Source organism: Eptesicus fuscus, chromosome 19 (genome assembly GCF_027574615.1).
Source record: "Eptesicus fuscus isolate TK198812 chromosome 19, DD_ASM_mEF_20220401, whole genome shotgun sequence".
Taxonomy (NCBI): Eukaryota; Metazoa; Chordata; class Mammalia; order Chiroptera; family Vespertilionidae; genus Eptesicus; species Eptesicus fuscus.
This window is the reverse complement of record NC_072491.1, coordinates 52467570-52493074: the sequence shown is the minus strand read 5'-3', so window position 1 is coordinate 52493074 and position 25505 is coordinate 52467570. Positions and strand designations below refer to the sequence as shown.

Genomic DNA, 25505 nt, shown 5'->3' with positions numbered 1-25505 from the left:
CCGCCGACCTCGCCAGCTCGGACCCGCCACCTCTGTTCCAGGACTGATGTTGTCCCGGGCCCAGGAAGGACGGTGCCCTACCCTCGTCTGGGTGTTCGCTCTCTTGCTGCCTGGCCCCTCCCTCAAATACAGGGCCCCAGAAATTCTGCTTTTAGCCCAACACCTGCGTGGTTCGCGGCAACTCCCTCCACGGCCGCCCCTGCGCTACCAGGAGGGTTTCCCAAAAGCAGACTCTGCGGGGTGAGACGGGAGGCCATGCCCACACCGGGCCCCTGAGCGCAGGCGGAGGGGATGAGAGAGGAGAATGTCAGTCCCGCCTGTTACCCCTGAAGCCTTTTTCGTCCGGGGGCGGGTTGAGGGACATGTAGCTGTGGGGTTTGGGCAAGTCCTCCGCCCCAGCAGCGCCTTGTCCTCAGGCTCCCCGGTAACCTCAAAGGGGTTTGCAGAGCGCCTTCCCCATGGCACCCAGGAAGCCAGTGGAGCTGGCCAGTCCGAGCCCCCGGTTATTTGAGCTTCAAGTTAGCCTCCCCATGAGGGGTGCTGACCCTTTGTCCTGGGGGTTCCCCGCCAAGCCCTGCGGCTGAGCCCAAATGCCTGTCCCCGTTGCCACCTGGGGGTGCACATTTAAATAATACGCTGTGAAATGGTGAAGATGGCTGTGACGGGGTCCCCTGTACCCCTCCACCAGCAGAGAACAGTTGCAATGAGCCAGACTGTGGGGAGTCTGTGTGCCAATATTCTATTTAAAAGGAGATCTGTTATCTTTAAACTTGACACGAGAGAGACATTCTGACTCAACAGCCATGTAATTTCATTTTAGCAAATTAAAACAGATCAATGAAAAAGAGGGGCAGGGTTTACAGCTAGACATTTACCTCTGCTTACCTTCATTTTTGAATGCTGCTTTTAGACAAAGATGTACTGGCTCTAAAAATGTATGTTAATTCCATTATATACTATTATTGCTTTTCTGATGACACATTTTCTTTAAAGAAAAAAAAAAACCCTTTAGAAAGATTTGAGTTTGTTTCTTTGTCTCCACCTTCAGTACATGAGGCAGAGGGAGTGGAGGGGGCGGGCAAATCCCACACCAAGTGCCCCCCCAAAACTGTTCCCTGGGATCATGAACACCTCAGGGCCATTTCATTTGGGGCTTGTTGATGTTCTTGATATATGTTGAATGTGGGCTGCGTTTGAAATATAACATTTTCAAGAGCCTAGAATTTTAACTCAGGCACACCAACTAGGAGAGAGAACAAAGAACAAGAACAACAAAACCTTTTATTTTATCACCTTTCTCCCCTAACCTTGGAATATTTAATATATAAATAATTATTCTGAACATGAAGTGGTCACAAACATTAATACAACAATTCATTTTGAATAAGTTAGCCCCAGGCCTGTGAGCTACAGATGAGTGCGACTGACCTTAAGTGCAACCCAAATTTCTGTAATTTTAAGAGGCATCTTTCTGGTGAAGAATAGTGCGTGGGAACATCCTATTGACAGAAAAGAAAAAATGTCTATTGTTTGGTTTTTGAAGGAACGGAAATCTTTGGCAAGAAATGGGTCAAGATCAGTGGACGGTTGCTGCCTAAGCTGGCATCATCCCTGCCAGTGATCTTACAAGCGAGGAGAAGCCACTAAGCCATGGACCAGAGAAGTCAGGGATTGGAGGAGCCTTTCAGGAAGAAAGAAAACTAGTTAGAAAATGTAATTTTTCAATTCTGTGCAACTGAGAAAGATACTTACATTTAAGGGGTTACTCTCTGAGGAGAGTGTCTAAATTCAGAGCCCTAAAGAGAAATCTCCGTGTGATTTCTGACTAAAACTGGCTTTGTGACTTTCTTTTCTCTCACCGTCTCTAAGGGAAGGGAGAAGTTAATTGCCTGGTGTTCAGAAATGGGGAAATGAAAACAGGCTGATGTGCGCTAGCGGATGCTAAGGGAACCGAGGCGCCTCTGTAGGATTGTCAGGATGGGACTGGAGTCAGTCTGAGGCTTTCCAATCACATACCAAGCATTCAGTCTGGGGGTGGTGGGCGCTATAAGGAACTTAGTACAAACGTCAGAGTCCCTGTTCCCTCTCAGAACAAAGACATTTCTGGTGCTGCATGAATACCAGAAGCTAGAATCAAATGACCTAAGAGATTTTAAGAAATGGGAAAGAAAAAAAGTAGGAATAACGAGGCTGACAAAGAAAGGTCATTCCTATGTAACAGGGCCCCTTCTGAGAATGGGTAGAAAAGTACTATCTTGAAAGTTCTCATAGCCTCTTGATCGCCAGGTTCCTGTAACTTCACCCTGGTCACTGTGTGTATATGTTTGTTATTTAAAAAATACTTGGGTTTAAAAGTTATTGCTAAGTTATATGTATCAGACACTGTGATACTTCTTTATCTAGTTTCCCACTAATTCCCTTAAACTTAGCCTCCCCATGAGGGGTGCTGACCCCTTGTCCTAGGGGCTCCCTGCAAAGCCCTGCTGCTGAGCCCAAATGCCCGTTCCTGTTGCCACCTAGGGATGCGCATTTAAATAATATGCTTCAAACACTCATGTAGGATTCTACATACCTTGTGGGTGTGTGAAACACACACACAGAATTCTGCATGTCTTGTGGGTGTGTGAAACACACACACAGAATTCTGCATGTCTTGTGGGTGTGTGAAACACACACACAGAATTCTGCATGTCTTGTGGGTGTGTGAAACACACACACAGAATTCTGCATGCCTTGTGGGTGTGTGAAACACACACACACAGAATTCTGCATACAGTGGAGGTGTATCAAACACAACTGTGCATACATTGTGGGGGTGTGAGGCCCCAAGAAAGCCCTCCTTAGAGAATTGTTTGAGGACACCCGCTCTGGGCCCACTTTGACAACTCCCATGTCCTTCATTAGCCCAGACATTTCTGCTCCTCGTTCTTTGTCCTCCCCCCTTAGGACCAAAGGGAGCTCTGTACTAGCACTGGCTCAAAGGCAGAGCTGACGTACCAAGAGCAGGTGCCTGTGCGAACAGCCAAAGCACCTCAAGTCAGGAAAAAAGAATCCCAGAGGAGCTCTGAATGTCACACTTTCCACGTGACTGACTGAGGTGTTTCCTGCCCAAACCATGTACCAAAGGGAACCAGTTCCCAGACGTAGAGTGGCCGCACCACCAAACACGCGAAGAGCTTCCCTGGCAGTCGAGTGGCGAGTTCTACTTGGAAATGTGTTCGGTTTCTTAGGCTGGACGTGTTTCTGCCTCAGAATGACCGTTTCTGTCTGGTAATGCTGTCTGCAGTGATATACTTGCTTTTGCCAAGTTAAGGAAAGAATGGCAAGGTATGCCCAGCCCTCCTAGTTTCTAAAACGATGGCCAGCATAAAAATGCATTCAGACTCTGAGCGTATATATACCTGAGGAGCACTAGCTCCGTGGTTCCTGCTGGTGCTGGTGTGCAGAGAGGTGTGACAAGAACCACAACGATCTAGAAAAAGCAGAGCTGGAGAGTGGGGAGAGGAAACGCGAGGACAATGTAAGCTGCTGCTTCCTTAACGTTCCCCAGACTATGCAATAACTGCACATAGAAGTTCCTAAAATGAGTGCAATTTTATGGGAACTTCATCATAATATGCCTAATATGAGGCACATCTGTACTTTATTTGATAGTAGATTTTTATTGTGATAAAATATAAATAACCAAATTTTACCATTTTTAAGTATCTACCGTAATTCACTGGTTTTCACTGGTAATTCACAAAGTTGAGTAACCATCTCCACTCTCCATTTCCAGAACTTTCACATCATCCCAAATAGACACTTTGTACCCAATGAACAATAACCTCTCATTCTTCCGTCCCCTCAGCCTCCGGTAAATTCTATTCTATTTTCTGTGTCTATGAATTTGCCTATTCTAAGTTCCTCACATAAGTGGAATCATACAATATTTGTCCTTTTATGTCTGACTTCTTTCACTTAGCATAATGTCCTCAAGGTTTATCCATATTGTAGCATGTATTAGAATTTCATTATTTTTAAGGCTGAATGAGATTTAATTATATATATATACTGTATATAATAATTTGTAGTTACAAAACACTTTCAGCATATTGCCTTTCTATTATATTAATGTTACCTAATATATAACACTACCATATTACCTTAGCACAGTGATGGGCAACCTTTTGAGCTTGGTGTGTCAAACTTCGCCAAAAAACTGAGCATAACTCGGGTAGGGTGTCACTTTGAGGAAAAAACTAACTCCAAGACTCTAGTCGCAAATGTTTCATCCTCGGCATGCGGCCGCGTGTCATCAGAAATGGCTACCGTGTCAGTGCTGACACGCGTGTCATAGGTTCGCCATCACTGCCTTAGCAGATGCCTAATACTGTGTATTATGGGTGTGCCATAATTTTATTCAACCAAAAACAATTGATAAGCATTTGCTAAGTTCCAAATTGTTTTATGATTTCAAATGGTAATGGACATAGGGGTACATGCCTTTATATATTAGTGCTTTTAGTTCTGATGGAAAAATTCTTGGATTGGTATGGAGTGGAATTATTGGGTCAGAGATTATGCACATTTGTAATTTGAATATGTACAGTGACTGTCTATAATAACAAAAGCATAATATGCTAATTAGACCGGAAATCCTTCCGGATGAAGCCGGGGCTGCGAGGCCTCTAGAAAAATCATAAACATCTTCAACAGATAGTATTTCTGTATTGTCTGTAACCATTTCTATCTTTAAAATTAACGAGTGTAATATAAGGGAATCTATTTGACATGTTTTGAACAAGGAAAGATTCTCATTTTTTTCACTTTTCATGAAGAAAAATATACTGAGATTCGTGCAATCTCACAAGTATTGACAGATTTCAAGTTTCTCAATCATCCATTGCATCATTTCAGAAATATTACACATCCATTGCAGATGTCAGTAGAGACTTCTGGAAACAATGTGGAAAACTAGACACATCTATAGTTAGCTTTGCTTTGTTTTTAAGCTCCAGCAATGGGTCATTTGTATCCAGCCTAACCTTAAATTTGATCTATTTTTTTGGTTCAAATATACGTACCTGCATTATGGTAAATCTTTTATTTTGCTGGATTTCCCTTCCTTTCTCTTCAGTGCATTTTTTTTAACTTATCCTGGAGCAGAATAATTAAAGCCCAATGATGGAAGTGTCTTATAGAGGTAAATTGCACAATATTGGAATATCTGAGGTATAAACAGAATTGGCGAGACTTTTAACTGCCCTCCGATGGAGACTGTCTGGTTTTCATTGTCCCACAGAAGAGAAACAGGGAGCTTGCTGGGATTGCATCATGCTTCACGCGAATTAGACATTAACAAGCTCAAGGGGCAAAGCTCCATAAAGTGGAGAGGTGGCAAGAACATAAACACACCCAGACAACGGCTGGGTTGTAAGGTATGGTTTTTCTTTGGTTGATTGGGCTGGAGGGACCAATTAAGAAACATTTCTCCTATTATTTACTTTTGTCTTTATTGCTGTTTCATCAAATGCTCATTAAAAAGCAGACATAAAACCAATAAGCATTCCGATTTTTGCCCGAATAAGCAACAAGCCCACATTTTCAACAGGGCACTGCGGTGGCTCTGAGCCTGGGGATAGAAGTGCTGGTGTTTTGGTCCTTGCAATAGTAGCGACCACGTAACCAGCTCTGTGCTTTCTGCTCAGAATCGCACTGAGTCAATGCGGGGCCAGTCATGCCATTCCTTACACTCCGCTCCATGATCGCTCATGCTCAGGTCCTCTGCTCATTGAAATGTAGTGAGAAACCACCAGATGTTAATATTAATACCCTCTCTCCACTCACAAACATAATCTTGCCAGGATTTGCAGATACTGGTATCAGGTTGAATCTAAATTGGTGGTTGATCCCATTGGGTAATGGGTTCACTAACAATAATGGGTCAGACTCACCAAATCCAAATTCAGACTTAAAGTCTATCAAATGTTAAAGATTGTAAAGATTTAAGGATTTTAATATTTTCTATGTATGGTAATATGTGAACATTTTAGGAAAGTAAAATTATATATATGGTTTTTAATAATAAAGTATGTACATACGAAGGAGAAGGATGTATCTTTAAAAGGATTCATTCTGAAAAGGCTGCATTAGCATATTTTCTAAAAAAACCACTGACCTTAGAAATAAATTGTGACAAATCATTGTTCACCCAAGTTCATTTCTCCTCTCCAGGAAGTGAGTTGTTTTTGGGGAAACTGCTGTCATGTAATGTGTGCTTCCCGCCGTGGAAGAAGCTGAAGTGAAATGGCGTAAGCCCACCCACACTTACCAGAATTACCTAATGATCAGCACAGAATGGTTTTATAAGAAACTAGGGGCCCAGTGCATGAATTCGTGCAACTTGAAAGGAACTGTGGGCTGCGAGGCTGTGGTTGGCACAGGGGTGGGTCTTGGCCCATTCTTCGTGCCCCGTCTGGCCCCTCCCATTGCAGGTCCCTCCCACCCCCTGTCTGCCAGCAGACCTGCTCCCGCCGCCGCCGCTCCCACACTGCTGAGTGATCTGGGCTGGAGCCAGCAGCGGGTGCGAGTGGGGTCAGCACCATCAGCGGGTGAGAGTGGCGGCTGCTGCCCTGATCACCCCTTAGTTGTAGAGGGAGGTGGAGAAGCCCTCAGGGGCAATCAGGGCCGGCAGCCACTGCTCACACCTGCTGATGACACTGGCCCCGCTCGCACCCGGTGCTGGTGCCAGCCCCAATTGCTCCGTGCTGGCAGTGGGTGCAAGCGGTGGCTCTGGCGCTGGCTGTGGGTGTAAAAGGGGCCAGTGCCAGCAGTGGGTGTGAGTGGTGGCTCTGGTGCCAGCAGCAGGTGCAAGCGGGGCCATCGCCGGCAGCAGGTATGAGTGGTGGCTGCTGCCCCGATGGCCCCTCAGGAGCAGGGGGAGGTGGAGAAGCCCTGAGGGGCGATTTGGGTTGGCAGCTGCTGCTCGCACCTGCTGATGGTGCCAAGCAATCGGGGCTGGCGCCAGGCATCGGCAGCTGGTGCAAGCGGCAACTCCGGTGCCGGCAGCAGGTGTGAGGGGGCCAACGCTGACAGCAAGTGTGAGCACCCGGTGGGAACGCGGCGCCTGGGAGCAAAGAATTTTCAGCAACCACCAGAGGCTCGCCCCAATGACAGCGACTGGCGCCCTGCCTTGGTCTGGCGCCCCTGCTCACTTGCTCCACCATCCCGCCATGGCCAATGCCCGCCAAGTTCTGTGCTCTGCCACCCCTTGCCAACGTCCGCCATGTTCCACGCACGCCCCCTGGTGGTCTGTGCACGTCATAGCGACCAGTTGTTCGGTTGTTCTGCCGTTCGGTTTATTTGCATATTAGGGTTTTATTTATATAGATAAATATGTCCCTACTGAGACTCTCCACTGATAAAAGTTAGTTGAGACATGGAGCGATCTTCTAGAAGAGAAATCTAAATCACATTTCCTATATCATCTCCATATTAGAGAACAACCCAGTATTGCAAAGAAGGCACTAGCTGTGTTTTATAAAAGTTTAGATGTCTAGGGAGCTTATTGGTATCATATACTATGGTAAGCCCTCAATAAATGTAAACTATTATTTTAAAAGAATAACATATCAAGACCATAAATATTTCTGCACCACAAATGGTCAGTTTTAGGCATTTACAAAATATTTGTTTAAGAACAAAATGAATCAATACCATTTAGTATTAAGAGCTGCCTTCTGCCCTGAACAGTTTGGCTCAGAGGATAGAGCGTCGGCCCGCGGACTGAAGGGTCCCAGGTTCGATTCTGGTCAAGGGCATGTACCTTGGTTGCGGGTACATCCCCAGTGGGGGGTGTGCAGGAGGCAGCTGGTCGATGTTTCTCTCATCGATGTTTCTAACTCTCTATCCCTCTCCCTTCCTCTCTGTAAAAAATAAATAAAATATATTTTTTTAAAAAACTGCCTTTTACGTAATTGGTATTCTATGCAAGTTCATTGTGATTATTTTCATAGGTGTGGTGGGGATAAATTGAGATGGGACTATCCTTTTTCCCGTTTCTTGCCAAACCATACTCTCTCCCCACTGAGGTTTTGGTAAAGTGGGAATTAGAGGTGATGCGTATTAAAGTTGGAGATATAGCTAGTAAGCAGTTCAAGCTACTCAACCAAGCACAGTCCAAGGACCTAGGTCAGGCAAACATAGGTGACCCTTCTTTCTTCAGCTATCACAGATTTGGACTTAAAGATCATTCAAAATCAAGACATAATTTTAATATATTAACCAGCAGTTACCTTAACTCCGTGTCTTTTCAACCTCATTTATTGTGAAGAATACCATCAGAGAGTAAGCAAAATCATGGTCGATTGAAAACGTTTTCTACCTGCCTGGAGGTTTGAGATAGTGGACCAGTAACATTATCATAGGGCTTCACGAAGTCACTGTTTCACCACAAAAATTAAATAAGACACTAAAATGATCTCACACTGAACAGTCTCCTGAGTAAGGGGAGGAGGATCGGCAAATTGGTCACCATCATTTAGGGGGAAAAAAATCACTATCCTGTTCAGGCAAAATACTTAAGTGGTTAAATTCCTACTTAAAAAATAAAATGGAAAATGACATAACATGGCAGTACAATGTTATGAAAGCAAAGTGATTGGGGTTGATTGCAAAATGTCTAACCATAAAATCAACGTTTTTGGTTCCGTGTGATAATTTTCTTGTTAGAGCTCTGGACAACTTTTGGTCATTTGCAAGATCAATTAAAAAGTTCTAAACATTAAGTTCAAACTATGCTGATCACTAGAGCTCTCTTCCCTTTTTCTCTAATTTTTATTTATTTTTGAAGTGTTGGCTACTTATAACCAAATCACGTCTTTCAGGAGGTGAATCTGGGCCTTACATCCACCTGGTGTGAACTCCACCTGTACCGTTTTCTCGTGCTGTGACTTAGGGAAAATTACTTAACTTCTACGAGCTGTTTCTTGATATTTAAGACAGGAAAAGCACAGTGTTGTGAACATTAAAGATAACATAAAAAAGAACTTGGTGTAGTAGCTGGAACATTAGTAAGGGTTAATAAATACTTTCAATTTTTATCATCTTAATTGGTCATGGGCAATTTGCAACCAGATCTCATTACAAAATGTTTATGAACATGCTTTCCTACGTCTCTCTCCACACTAGTTAAGCGAAGCCTTGAAATGACTCTGAGCCTCCTGGGGAGATGTCTAAATGCAGGTGATGGCAGGGAAGGGAGAGGTTGAGCCCATCACAGTTGTTGTCAGGCTCTGATCTGGCCACGGCTGTGGCAATTGGACTTAGCTTCTATTTTTAACTCTGCAAGGAGTGGATGGATGACCTAGAAAAGTCAATTGGCTCTTAATTCTGCAACTTATTTTCTTTCCGAATTGTGTCATTTGTCTAAACACTCTTTTCACTGACATGGTCAGAAATGATATTAAGGTGGTTGAATACGGGTGCTCATTTCAGAAGCAAGTGTCACATAAAATGGGAATGCTCCCTTACTTAAAAGCAACAGGTGACTTTTTTTCTTCTTCATAATACAATGTTGAAGTTCTTGGAGAGGCAGCACTGGTTTATAAAGAGCTGTTAACACTTCCTCTAACAAAAACTTTGAATATCCTGCTAATTATCTGCCTTATGCCCAAATAGATTTTTGAATGTGTAACTACTGAAGAAGTTTCTTACTGTTAATCAATATCATTAAATTGTCCAACAGGAGAAGTAACCTGTTACTCCACAATCTATCTTACAGAAAGGACTCTTTGGTAGATGTTATCTTTCTCTTTTACTGAAGCTCAAAGTTTTTAGAGAGCACGTGTGAGCATTATAATACTTAGGCCCTTGTTCATTACTAGGTGCTACGGAATTGATTTCACCAGTAGCAACACCTTTAAACAAATAAAAAATAGAACCTGAATTAATGTGAAACTTTAGTACCAGAAACAGCTGCCCATAAAACCTGCATTATTAGTATGCACACATGCTTTAGTCTGATGACAATTTCTGTTGGTCTTAAAAAGCACATATACATTTTTCTTTATATGGATTTTTATTATTGATATGGACTGTTTTGGTTTAAGGAGACAAGTATAAAAGCTGCCTTACACCTAATACGTAAGCCACAGTTGTTAGAAACTGAGAATTTTGTGATCAATCTTCAGCCAAATTTGCAATAATTTATTTCGATTGGTAAAGTCCTTCATGTGCACATAACTATTCTTTCAAGTAAAAAGTACAAATCATTAATAGGAGTAAATTATCCTTAATTTCCAAGCCTATAATGTTAATCCTTGTTTCAACCCTGAATTCATTAGCTATTCACTAAAGGCTTGAGGCATAGATTTTGGGCATAGTCTGATTCTAAGATGAGATGTTGTAAACAATGAGAATATCTGTTTTAAATATACATGTACATACATGTATACACATATAAATATATTCACATGTTTTATGTGTATTATATATTGGTTATATTTGAACAGTTATCTCTGTGACTATATGTACATATATGTGCAATGTATATATGTCGATTTCATGAAAATTTTCCTTCTATTTAAAATATTTGATTATATTATCAATAAAGAATCCTGTTTTCAGAGTCAGGTTTTGCAAAGAAAACATTTTTTTCACTTTCTGTTTATTTTTCAGAAGTTAAAAATATATTTAAAATTTCAAAGTGATTTTTAAATATATGAATATGTATCTATTTCAGATTGCTACACATGTTATGTATGTTATATGTGTGCATACATGTACATGTATGTATGTATGTATATTCTTTAACTTGATCTTACTGGGCTATATCTACTATCCAGTTCTGGGAGAAGAGTGACATAGTCGCCTTTCAGCTTGGAACATGCCCCTGTTTATGTGATTACGTTTTACCCATTCAGGTCTGGCCTTCCATAGCGTTTCTGTCTGAGGAGTACATGGTGCAATGCCTAAGAAATGCTCCTCTATGTCTGTAGGCCAGGCTAATATTTACTGGTGTCCCACAGAATCCTGATGTGAACTGCTCTCATTTGAATCGTGTTTCAGAATGGGCTGGTCCCTCTGAATCATCACATCTGTTCCTTAGGCATTTCTCACTTTTTCTGTTGGAGAATGAGCAGAGAAAAGGGGAAGGAAACTGTTTGTATTAAGGAACATTCCGGTTCTCTTTCTGTTTGTACTTTTAAAACATGCACTTTCATAGTAACACTGGAAATGTGAGCATGGTAGTTACACAGCCCCCAGTTAGGACATAGACCCAATATACTGTAATTTTTTTCAAGTGAGAGACCAAAGGTGGCCTGGCATTTATTTCCGGCTTCCTCACCACCCTAACACAGGTAGTGTTCTATTAACTCGATTTTTAAAATAGCCTTTGTTTGGTAATGATGTCTATTTTTGGTTCTGCTTCATTTTAACTTAGTTTCAGAGGCTGATAGTAACAAACGTCATGAGTGGGATTGTTGGGTTCCTCCTGCTTTATAACTGATCAGCAGTAGCATTATGATCATAAATGCGTAGAGGCCAGACCGCTCTCTCTTTTTAAAAAATTAGGAATATAAGCACAATATAAGCAGTGTTTTGAAAATGAATTCTAGAATACACTTCTTTTAATATTAAAGATGTATAATCTTACAGAGGTGCATATATTTGGATGCTTTATAAAGAAAAGAAACATGATTAAACATATATATATATTAATCCTCACCTGATGATATTTTTTCCCATTGATTTTTAGAGAGAGTGGAAGGAAGGGGGAGAGACACAGAGAGAGAAACATCAATGTGAGAGAGACACATCAATTAGTTGCCTCCTGCATGCTCCCCAACCAGGGCCGTGGATTGAGCTTGCAACCAAGATACGTGCCATTGGCCTGAATAGAACCCGAGATCCTTCAGTCTACACAGTGCTCTAGCCACTAAACCAAACCAGCGGTACAAGCATGTATTACCTTACACTACCAGAAATTCCCTCTGAATCCTTCCTAAGACAAACATATTCATACTATTTCTTTATTGTTTTCATTTTATTTTTTAAAATATATATTTTACTGATTTTTTTACAGAGAGGAAGGGAGAGGGACAGAGAGTTAGAAACATCGATGAGAGAGAAACATCGATCAGCTGCCTCCTGCACACCTCCTACTGGGGATGTGCTGGCAACCAAGGTACTTGCCCTTGACCGGAATCGAACCCAGGACCTTTCAGTCCACAGGCCGACGCTCTATCCACTGAGCCAAACTGGTTAGGGCTGTTTTCATTTTATTAAGTTATTAAAGTATCATAGGTAATATTTCATACAAACACTGCATCAACTGCAATACTAGTTTAGGAATTTTAATTTGGTATATAAATATGCTCACTTCTGTTGAAATTGCTACAACTTTAGGTTCAAAATTAATTTAATGGTTACTAATTGGTGTTATTATTCTTGTTTCTAATAATTGCTACCCCAAATAATGCATTATAAAGATAAAACTCCCTGCCTTAGAGTTTCTGCCCTATTAATCACATACTAAGATTTCTCTTGGATATCAGCACGATGATATAAGTTAGAGCACAGCCTATGACATGACTTGCGAGTTGACAGGCAACCTTTAACTATAAGACATTCCTGATACTCCACTTTTGCAAATTCATTCTACACAAATGTGATCTTAATAACTGACAGGTGACTATCAACATTCAGTCATTCTCCATAATACGCTATTACAAATTATTAACTGAATATTGAGTAGCCAATAGTTCTATAGTATTTGTTCAGATTTTTATGTGAACTCAAGTGTAATTTACGTTTAGTTTTTCAAAATAGTTTGTTGATTTTTTTAGAGAGAGGAAGAGAGAGGCAGCAGGGATATCCTTTATAGCCTATGAATTTCTAATATTTTAAGGTTATCTATGCTGAACTTCATTCATTTACGTAATAACTCACAGGTAATCTTCACAATTAAGTATGTTAAGATGCTTAGAGTAGGAAACAATATAGAAACTAATAACTAAAATTTCCTTTTTGTGAAATGTTAAGTGAAAAGAGAAGAATGTTAAATAATAAATAAAGCATATTTGCAACTTGGTTTTGAATATCACATACATGGAGGAAAAAGACCCAAAGGATGTTTAAAAATCAATTCTCCATGGCTAACTCAAGAAGCATAGCCCTGGCTGGTGTGGCTCAGTGATTACAGTGTCATCCTGTGCACTGAAGGGTCGAGGGTTCAATTCCTGGTCAAGGGTACCTGTACCTCGATTGTGGGTTCGCTCCCCTGGTTGGGGCATGTGCTGGAGGCAACCAGTCGATTTGTCTATCTCACATCGATATTTCTCCCTCCCTCCCCTCCCTCCCTCCCTCCCTCCCCCCACTTCCACTCTCTGAAAAAAGCAATGAAAAAATATATCCTCTGGTGAGGATTAACAACAACAACAAAAAGACGTAGAGAGGCAGGGTGACCTTTATGTCCTCTTGATCTCATTCTGTATTTCCAGACCCATCGCGATGTGTACGTGTTACTGTTTAAGAAGAAATGTGCTAGCTCGGATGTGTGTTTTAACATGTAAACAGTGCTGAGTGTTGTTAAAATGTTCAATTTTTTGGTAGATTTCCGGAAGACCAAGGCTGACTATAAAAATACTGAATATATTAGAAGAAAGGGAGTTTTCCTTTATCCTGAAATCACAATGATAAATATTATTTTTAAATATTATTTCTAAAACACTATACTATAATTTTCAAAGCGATTTTATGCCCGTCGCCTCACTGGACATGCTAACTCTGAAGCCGGGAGCAAGGCTACTCTGAACTTGCAGAGGGGAAAGTGAGGTCCACAGCTTGGCCCCGTCCGCGATTGGCCTGTTTCCCACCCTGGCCGATCTTCCCTCTGCCAGCGACTTTCAACCTTCTTCAGCTCATGGCACACATGAACCAGTTACTAAAATGGTGCCGCTCTGACAAAAACTTAGGTATAATTTTGATTTATTCATACCAGACGGCTATTGTTGTGTTGGCCGTTGTCATTTTTTTTTTATTAGACAATCTAAGGGAAAATGAGGTCAGTGCCCCTGACTAAATAGTTAAGTATTGTGTGTTTTAAAAATTCTTTCAGCACACCAGTTCAACATCTCTGACCTAGGCTATAGGAACTGGGCAGGTCTCAGAGGTAAAAGCAAAAATGGAAATAGGCCTGGCTCTGCCTCTAGTTACAAATTTGCTTTTGGTCGTCACTGGAGACTGAACCAGGACGATCTATGTTAATTACTTGCTTCAACACAAAAGAGATGGACACCTTAAATAAGTTCTTAGATATAAAAATAAAATCTAGATTGTTTTTGTTTTTTGCCATATTCCAGTTTGTGTATTTGGTGTCTATCAACTTCTCCAGAGAACCATGCCTCCTACCTAAAGGATTGCACTGCTTAATAAAAACGATTGACAATGCCGATGGCTTACCGGAATTACATAATATACCAATCTAGATTACATGGACATAATGCTGACATTCATGAGATTATATCATTTTATTTAGACATACACACACATTTACAAAGTCTAACTTAAGTAATAAGTTTGGTCCAAACTAGAATATTGCTTGTGTAATTTGCAACCTAATTAGAACATCTGACCATTTAATTAATCAAATTAAAAGATTATAGCTGAAATTCACAGAAAATTCTCTCCTTTAGCTACATTGGACAGCTGTAAGGCTCGTCTATGAGTTTGTTAAGTATAAAATTAGTTAAAAGGTCACTTGTGAGACCTTCCTTAGAATATTGGTGCTTCTGAAATACCACCACTATTACCTACTTTTTAAATAGTCTGACACCCACCGAGCACTCCTTCACCTCCTACAAGAGAGCAAGAAAAAGAAAGCGTTTCTGTTTTTAATTTTAGTGGAAGGCTCTTGATTTAAGAATTAGTCATTGTCTGCCATTTGAATTTCAAGTATGCTCTAAGTATTTGAGGTTATTTTTGTATGACTTTTCTGCTGTTTTCACATATATCACCTTTCACTTTGGATTAGTAAAATCAAAACGTTGATTTTCTACTATTTCTTAGTTCCATTTTCATTTCAAATATTCAGTGCCTTCTCAAAAAATAGTACTATGGCTTTGGACTGTTTGATGACAGATCATGCCAGGAAATGGTGATTCAGGTTTTCAGTTAAAAAAATAAAATGAGAAACCAAGGGAATAATTACTATAGCATTTTCCTTTCCATTTAGCCAATCAGCTATTCGCATCAATGAATGTTAGCTTTTGAGTCTATGGATCCAAATGCTGAACATTTTGCATATTCAGAGAAATGAAAAATAATAAGAACTGTGCTCATTCTGTGCTAAATGCTGTCCCTAAAGCCAAATGGTCCCCCCACCCCCACAACAATCGCAAGAGGCAGGCACTACTGTTTCCTATTTTACAGATGGGCAAACTGAGGCATAGAATGACTGAGTGAATTACCCCTGGCTACACAGCTGGTAAGGTGCAGATAACAGTATTTAAAACCAGGTCGTTGGTTATTGTCAGAGTCCACATTCTCACCCCTATAATGAACATAAGGGTCTGGATCCCTGTTTGTTTTATGCCCATGTACTTGCTTTGTGGAAAGAAAAGGAAGGAAAGAGAGAGAGAAGGAGGGGGGGAGGGAAGGGAGAGAAGAAAAGGAAGAAGAGGATGAGGCAGGAGAGATGTCGGAATTCTGCCAGCTTATTGACACTACTGTGCATTGTAACTTGCAATGAAGTTCGATTTAAGGACTTCTAGAGATTACAACAGAATAAATACTTTCAAATTTCCCCAAGTAAAGTCCCTGGAAATATTGCTGGCTGGAGACAGCAAGTGAATTTCTATTGAATTATTCTCATAATTGAAATGTTATAGCAGTCTTGTGTTTGGAACAAAAACAATTCTGGTCGTTTTCACAGTGATAATTCGACCATTTCTTAAAATTAGTATCAGATTTTTTCCCCCACCCTCGACACTCTCTGCTTATTTAATGTCAGTACCAACTCTTAAAAAAAAATAAAAACCGACCCATACATGTTAGTAAGGTTTTAAGTTACATTGGATTTAAACCATTGGAAAATTGGAAGACAATTTAGAGTCTGTAGAGAAGGGGTACTCCTCCCCCACCGGCCCACTTCTGTCCATTTCCACCTGAGCAAGCAAGGAGGAAGTATGCCGATTGGTTGGATGTAGTTGAACAGTCCCAGAGCCACATTTTAGGATTACCCAGGTCACTGCATATTTAAGGTACACGGCAGTGGTGCCCACATTCTTCCTTGCCCATTGCCTGATTCTATCAGAGCAGATAAGGGCGTGCAGATCCCAGAAGCCTAGGACTCAGACTCCTCTCTCTCCCTCTCTGTGCACCGGGGAGGGCTTCAGCCATCAGAGCAATGGGCCTTTCCATCTTTCACTGACCCCTTCCATGAAGATGAGTCGCACTCCAGTTGGAGCCTGGGAAATCTTGCATGCTCCCTGGCCAACCTCTTCCTTCCGTACATTCTCAGAAAACGGTAACATGTCCAAATGAGCCTTTACCCCAGCTCTGAACTCAGGGTTATCAGGAAGTCATTCCAAATCTCAGGTGTGTTCTGTACCTTCACAAGAAATTTGTTCTTATACTTAACAGCTACTCTGGATTATTCACACGTTCTTATGCAATCAGAATTTATTTCTGTCTTCAAGTGTTTAAAGCCCATAATTAAATGTACATGGGCCCAGATGATTTTTCAAAAATCAAGTATTATCAGAAAAAGTGCAAGAACATTCTTTAGGCTACTCCTTGATGAGCATCATTACCTATCCTTGAGGTGTATTAATAGAAGTCAGTGAGTAGTTCAACTACAACCCCATGGGACTCAAAATGAATATTTTTTTCCTTCAGTCATTGACTTTCAACAAACATAGCCAAAGCAGTTCAACTTTCCCTGCCAAGAAATCCCCAAAAAACAGCAGAGATGGTGTATGTGCCTACTTACTGCCACAGGGCTGGAAAAAAATGAGTGAGCTGCATTTTGACTACCTGTCAGGCATTTTGACATCTTGGAACAGAAAGTGTTGTTTAAATATAAAGTGCATTTCTGTTGATTGCTCTTTAGTCATCCCTCTGAGGAAATGACCTATCTATCAAGCCATAGAATAGCGCATGGGAAAACTGCCATGGCATGTGATTGCTTCCTGCTAAAGAGACCTTAAAGTAACTACATGTTTCAATTTGTGGTTGTTTCCAATCATTTGTAAAACCTCATATTAAAAACCCAATAATAAAAAAAAAAGCTATTTGAATTTACTTTCCAGCACAATTTCCTGGGCATTCTGTCTCATTGATTTTTTTAAAAATTTATTGATTTCAGAGAGGAAGGGAGAGGGACAGAGAGATACATCAGTGATGAAAGAGAATCATTGATTGGCTGCCTCCTGCACGCTCCACATTGGGGATCAAGCCCGCAACCCAGACATGTGCTCTTGACCAGAATCAAACCAGGGACCCTTCAGTCCGCAGACCAACACTCTAGCCACTGAGCCAAACCAGCTAGGGCTCTCTCTCATTGATTTTATTCTCTCTTTCTCTCTCTCTCATCAAGAGAGCAATGGGTCTCAAGCTTTAGTGTGAATCAGAAGGCTGGTCAAAACAATAATGATGGGCACTGGACATCTGCATTTCTAACAAGTTCCTAGGAAATACTTTTGCTGCTGGTACACATTTGACGAACCACTGCTCAGGTGAAAGGTCTGGGGAATTTGGAAACTGGAATGAAAGAGCTATGGAAAGCTGAAGCCAGGCCCTCTCTGATCTTGCTCTCAGAGCTGCCCAAGCTATTGGGAAAGCAATCACTGCTGCCCCAGAGAGCCCACTGAAAGTACACGTCCTCTGAGGGAGTGACTGGCCTAGGCAGGCATCAGGCGGAACACTCCCACTCTTCCCACTCTTAAGCCCCGGTTTCCATTAATGAATCATTTCACCTCTCTGCTTCAGTCTTTCTCAGATTCAAAATAGTAATGGTAATCTCTCTTCTCTTTTATTAAACACACACACACACACACACACACACACACACACACACACACACACATCCTACATAAAAATTTCTTTGGATTTACTCTGATGTAACAAAAAACAGCTACAAAAACTCAGCAAACTCTTTCTTTCCTTGCATGTTAAGCTTAACAATGGTAGCTAAAAAAATACCCAGTAATTGTCCTCTACTGCCTGGGGTCAGCCACTTCCTGGCCCTTAGAGGTGGGAGCCCCGAGGGAACAAGTACTTAATGAGACTCTAAAAAGCACTATATATCTGCACCCCACCAACCACTACTTTATCCATGGTTCTCACTCCTTCCACAACCAGCAACAGCATCTCCCTACTATGCTTTCAGTACACAGCACTACCCATCCCAGGGCCCTTGCATTTACAATTTCATCTGCTGGAAATGTTCTAGAAAAGTAATCCATATTCATACCAACAGAATATTAAAATAGTGGGCATGATAATTGAGGGGATTAGAGTGCCCTCAAGTCTGTGGTCAAATGTCACCTCATCAGTGAGGCAATAGTCATCCTATGAGAAGAACTGTGGCACATGCCACACTTGTGGTGCACACTTTTACCCTTGGTTTCTTGCACTGTAGTCATTCCTGACTATCGGCAGTTCTTGAGAATCCCCATTGCTCATTATGCTTCTGCCTAGAATGTTCATTCCTAAAAATGTTTTGTTGTCTTTCACACTCCTGTGCTTTGGTCAAAACACAAATCCTGTTCTGCAAAGTATTTCATGATAGATTTCAGTTAACCCGTTCTTCACTCCATTCTGTCCATTGTTCACTGTTTCTGGCATCAAAAGCACAAAGACGGAGTGCCTGGCACATGGCAACTACTCATAAATGTTGAATAAGTGAACACCAATTCACTTAATTTTTTTTTCTCATCATGATAAGCTATTCTTCATTTCTCTACACTTTGAAAATTGCCCCGGGGGATAAAAGCATACTAAGGATTGACCCTAAAAATCAAGAGAATAGACACTTATGACATAAGCAGTTTGAAGATCAAGAAAGTCACAGTCACAAAACGAAGGAGAATAATTCTCAAAGAACAAGAGAGAGGCATTGTTTGTCTTCCTTTTGTTGTTGTTGCAATGGTAAATGGGATAGCTTTTTTAGTTTTTATTTCTGAGAGCTCATTATTGGTGTATAAAAATGCCATTGATTTCTGGACATTGATTTTGTATCCTGCTACCTTGCCAAATTCATTTATTAAGTCTAGTAGTTTCCTGGTGGAGTGTTTAGGGTGTTCTGTACAATATCAAGTCATCTTCAAATAATGACAGTTTTACTTCCTCCTTTCCAATTTGGATTCCTTTGAACTCTTCTTCTTGTCTGATTGATGTGGCTAGGACTTTCAGTACTATATTGATAAGAGTGGTAAAAGCAGATATTCTTGTCTTGTTCCTGTTCTTAAGGAACACTTTTAGTTTTTGCCCATTGAGTATGCTGTTGGCTGTAGGATTTTTATATATGGCCTTTATTATGTTGAGATATGATCCCTCTATTCCCACTTTACTGATAGTTTTTATCAAAAAAGGGTGCTGTATTTTGTCAAATGCTTTTTCAGCATCTATTGATATGATCATGTGGTTTTTATCTTTCAAGTTGTTTATGTGATGTATCACGTTTATTGATTTGCAAATATTGCACCAGACTTGAATTCCCAGAATAAGTCCCACTTGATTATGGTGTATCATTTTTAAAATAAATTGTTAATATTTTGTTGAGGATTTTAACATCTGTATTCAGCCTGTAATTTTCTTTCTTTGTATAGTCTTCATCTGGTTTTGGAATTAGGATGATGCTGGCCTCATAAAAAGAGCTTGGAAGTGTTCCTTCCTCTTGAATTTTCTGGAATAGTTTGAGGAGCATAGGTGTTAGATCTTCTTTGAATGTTTGGTAAAATTCACCTGTAAATCCATCCAGTCCAGGACTTTGGTTTGCTGGAAGTTTTTAAATTACTGCTTCAAATTGCCTACTCAGGTTTTCTGATTCTTCCTGATTGAGCTTTGGAAGATTGTATGTTTCTAGAAATTTGTCCATTTTCTCTAGGTTGTCCAGTTTGTTGGCATATAGTTGTTCATAGTATTTGCTTACAATCCTTTGTATTTCTGTGGTGTCCATTGTTATATTGCCTCTTTCATTTCGGATTTTATTTATTTGGATCCTCTCTCTTTGTTTCTTGATGAGTCTAGCTAGAGGTTCATCACTCTTGTTTATCTTTTCAAAGAACCAGCTCTTGGATTTATTGATCTTTTGTACTTGTTTTTAGTCTCTATGTCATTTATTTATGCTCTGATCTTTATTATTTTCTTCTTTCTACTTCCTCTGTTTTTTGTTTTTTTTCTTCTCTTCTCTTTCTAATTTATTGAGTTGTAGGATTAGATAGCTTATTAGTTCTTTTTCTTGTTTCTTGAGGTAGGTCTGTAGTGCTATGAATTTCCCTCTCAGGACTGCTTTTGCTGTGTCCCATAGGTTTTGGGTGGTTGTGTGTTCATTTTAATTTGTTTCCAGGAACTTTTTAATTTCTTGCTTGATTTCATTGGTAACCCATTCAATGTTTAATAGCATGCTATTTAGTCTTCATATATTTGAGTGTTTTTGAGTGTTTTTTTAAATTGCTGTTGATTTCTAACTACATGCCATTGTGATCCAAGAAGATGCTTGGTATTATATCTCTGAGGTAAGGTGGGTCTCTTATAGACAGCATATGTATGGGCCATGTTTTCTTATCTATTCAGTCACCTTATGTCTTTTGACTGGATCATTTAATCCATTTACATTTAAGGTTACTATTGATATGTATTTACTTATTTCCATTTTTATTTTCTTTATGCTTATGATTCTCTCTCTCTCCTTTTCTTCTTCTTAAAGCAGTACCTTTAACATTTCTTGTATTGCTGGTTTGGTGGTAATGTACTCCTTTAACTTTTTTTTTTTTTTTTTTTTTTGTCTGGAAAGTTTTTTATTTCACCTTCTATTATAAATGATAGCTTCACTGGATACAGTAGTCTTGAATTTAGGCCCTTGCTCTTCATTACTTAGAGTACTTCACACCACTCCCTTCTGGCCTGAAGTGTTTCTATTGAGAAGTCAACTGACATTCTAATGGATACTCCTTTATAGGTAATTTTCTATCTCTCTCTTGCTGCTTTTAAGATTCTTTCTTTGTCTTTAGCATTTGCCATTTTAATTACGATGTGTCTTGGTGTGGATCTTTTTGGGTTCATCTTGATTGGGACTCTCTGTGCCTCCTGAACATGTGTGACATTTTCCTTCACCAGGTTGGGGACATTTTCTGTCATTATTTCTTTAAACAGGTTCTCTGTTACTTACCCACCCTCTTTCCCTTCTGGTATTCTTATAATGCGGATGTTGTTACATTTCATGTTGTCCCAGAGCTCTGTTAAGCTATCTTCCTGCTTTTTAATTCTTTTTTCTATTGGCTGCTCTAATTGGGTATTTATTTCTACCTTGTCTTCCAAATCGCTGATTTGATCCTCTACTTCATCCAATTTACTTTTAATACCTTCCTGTGTGTTCTTGATGTCAGATATATCATTTTTCATTTCTGTCTGGGTCTTGTTTATGGCCTCTATTTCTCTTTTCATGCTGTTGTAATTTGCACTAAATTCCTTAAGCATTTTCATAACCATTGCTTTGAACTCTATGTCTGATAGGTTGCTTGCCTCCATCACATTTAGTTCTTTTTCAGGAGCTTCCTCCTTTTCTCTCATTTGGGGGTTGTTTCTTTGTGTCCCCATTTTAGGTATCTCTTTGTATTTGCTCCTATATATTAGATAGAATTGCTATGCCTCCCAGTCTTTGTGAGTTGGCGTTATATCGAAAGTTTCTTGAGGAGTCCAGTGTTGCAGTCTTTGTTCACTTGAGCTGGATGCTCTAGGCATGCCCCTTATGTGTTTTTGGGGTTCTCCTGTTATAACTGGGACTTGATTGTTGATATCCCCTTCATGGGAGGAATCTCCCCTCCGACTTGCTGCCAGTGAGATTCAATCCCAATGTTGCCATGTCAACTGTTATACAGATGCTTTGGGTCCACTATTTGTGGGGCTCACTGGATTTTTCTCTGGTGTTGTTGAATCTTTTGCCTTGGTGAGTCTATCCTGGGCCTCCTAGGAGCTTCTCTAGTTAGATGAATGTGAGTCACTGTCCCTTTCTGGCCCTGGGCAACCTGATTGCAGTCCAGAGGTTGAATCCCCTAGTAGTCCAGTGGTTGGGGACTCCTTAGTCCAGAGGCTGTGTCTGCCTTGAGTCTCACACCATGATTGTCCCTGTTCTGAGCTGTACTCCCTTCCCCAGGGAGCTGGTTCTGCGGTGTCAGCTGCAGGCGCTTGGGGTCCCAGTGGCTTTTGCCTCACTAAGCAGTCCGGGATGGACTTTTGCCTTGCTGAGCAGTCCATGAGGACTTTTAAATAGGATAAATCTAATTTTTAAAATTCAGCATTTAATAATGCTACTTTTTCCAATCCCAGTCTCTGGAGAAAACTTTGGGAATATCTTTTGTAATTTTAGAAGATGAAATCTAGCAAGCAGACCCAGGTTACTTTGGGTAAGAGCTGAAGAATATGACTTGTGGGCTGAGCTAGAAATACCATTGTCATGGCAACCTCCAAAGATTTCATAGAAAAGGCTTGGATTTTTTTCATGGAGATGACTAACAATACCCCTTTTGAAATAGTTCTGATATAATGAGGGATAATATACAATATGTTTGATAAACTGTTAAATTGGGACAAACTAGCATAATCTTAAGATCAGAGTTGAGAATCCCTAGTCTGTGCACTGATTAGCTTTTAGTGACACAACAGTGATGTGATGCCAACCGGTCTTCACTGTGTTTGATGATTACTTAATAATAAAATATTAATAGTAGTATAATTAATTCAATAATGATAATAATGATTATTCTTAATAAAAGAGCTCAGTTTGCCTTGTCAAGAGAGACTTAATATATTTTTTCTGATTCTTCATAAAGACTCAATTATGTGTTTTCACTGTTCTTCTGTGATACAATATAAGCCTTTGCAACTACAGGCCTGTGGAAATACCAGTAATGTCAATAGAAATTATTATAACTTCTTCCGCAGAAAGGGCATATTCCAGCAGTTTCAGTGCCTCATTTGTTAAGCCGAATTTCCAGCCTAAGTGACAAATCAGTTCAGTGTCTGACCTTACTGCAAGGATTTATGTGTTTAACCCCATTCTGTTCTAATTTAGATCAAGAATGCCTCTAGTATTATTTTACGAGCCAGGCTTCTATAGTTTGCAAAAGCTGGTCCAGCCCACTGGCCATGCTGTGATTCTCTTTATACAATGACGTTTTCCTGAATAGCGACTAAAATCCATGTTGTCTAATTAGCAACTAATACATTAAAACTGCTAATCTTATGTCCATACTAAAATATGAGTGGTTTCTTGACTTCACTTGGAAAATCCGCCAAGATGATGGCATAGTCTGGGTCACAGCTTTGTTATCTTGCACCATAAGCAGCTTAGATAGAGGACCATATGGCTAAGGAGGAGGAGATTGTCAGTAATTCCATTTAAGGAGAAAATTCTAAGTAGCATATTTTTTTAGTTTGAGGTTAATGTATGTAAATCTGAGTTTATCATAAATAGCAATATACCCCAAGTATCACATTTCTCATATCACATACTAACCTTTGACTCTGGTCCCTTGGTGTGTCTAGTCTCCTATTCGACATCAACACACTTGCGCAAACACACACACACACACACACACACACACACACACACACAGTCAAATCATCTATTACCTCAAAATTAGGGGTGGTGTGGCAGCATCAAGAAGCATTATGAAATAAGCCAGAATTAACAAGGCATGGATCACGTTTGAAGCCCATGCAGGTCAGGCTATATCACTGGGACTGAAACCTGATTGTCTTTACAAATAATACCTGTTTCACTCAGCTCCCAAACCAATGAAATATATTTACCCTAAATATCTTGGTTTTCCTAACCCGTGTAGTTTTCTAACCTGTATATGTTTTCTGAAGCCATCTTCTGCGGACAGTGGTCATGTTATCAATCAAATGGAAGTATTGAATTCTATTTCTATTTTGTAGCATTTAACTACAACATTCATCCTCAGATTCTTAAAGAAGAATGCAGTCATCGTGATAGTGTGGGACTTGGATCTGAACATTCATTCAACACTTACTGAGCTGGTGCTTCATATACAAGACTGCTCGTGGGTTAAAAATGTTTGAGAAGCTTAGTCATCATCTAATCATCACTCCTACTGAAGTATTGGAATCAGAAAAAAAAATAGTTGAACCAGTATTTGTTACATTTCTCACACAAACAACCAAGGGAGCATAGAAGAGAAGACTTACATTGAAAAATACAGGTGGGGCAGAAGTAGGATTATAGTTGTTTGTGCTGAAAATAATACAAAATTAATAAATAATAATAAAAAATACACAATGTTTCACGTACCCACAACTGTAAACCTACTTTTGACCCACCCTGTGTATGACGTCTCTATAATAAATTAATATCTATGCTAATCATCTATGTTTCAATTGAGGAAAAAAATAATCTAGCAAAATTATTCTGTAAAACCCCTACTGCTTTGATAACTTTTGTTAATTTTAGGCTTTCTAAATTGAAGATGAAAGTTAAAGTGAGTAATTAATAACCTTGAAAATTAAGAAGGTGACTAAGGTGAACTAGCCAGGATGTTGTTGACACTAACTTGATTTATATTTTTATATAGCCCTACCCTCTCCCTCTCCCCCCCCATCTCTCTCTCTCTGTCTCTGTCTCTGTCTCTCTCTCTCTCTCTTAGATAAGTAAAATATATCTTTGGGTGAGGATTTAAAAAATTCTCTACCTTTAAATATTAGTAAATCTCCTGATGAAATTTTCCAGATTAATCTGAATAGATTTAAAATGTGAGGAAGATTTTTTTAAAACTTACTAAACAACAACGTATTTTGTTCAATTTACTTAACATCAGAATTTTCATTTGTATAATTTGAACCAGGAGAAGTACTTTAATTGATATATTTCTTTTCTAAAATTGGAAGACTAAATTGTTATTAAAGTATTTTCATAAAATTATTAATAAATGCCTTCATAATTATCTCACAAGAATACTGAGATAAATAGCTATTAAAAAGCTGAGATCTCTCAAACTATTATTAGCAAAAACATATTATTTCTAAAGGTATATCTCAAGTTTAAAAGGATTAAACTGCACAGACATAATGTTTAATGCTCTCTCTCCAAAGATAAGAACTTACTATTAGAAACATATAATATATTAATAACCTCATTAAGGGTTGAGATGCTCTCTTCATCAGAAAACAATCAGAACACATGTGACTAACTGTCCTTTCTTTGCCAATATTCCTATTGCATTTCTTATCACAGTTTCATAATATAACTGCATTTAAAGTACACTCTTAAGCATTGTAAA

General features: G+C 39.7%; 1 protein-coding gene across 2 annotated transcripts in view; it reads left to right on the top strand.

Annotated features, from left to right (window-relative positions):
* The window catches only part of PKIA (cAMP-dependent protein kinase inhibitor alpha), a 76155-nt gene that overhangs the window by 670 nt on the left and 49980 nt on the right, over window positions 1–25505 (top strand). The window lies entirely within an intron of this gene.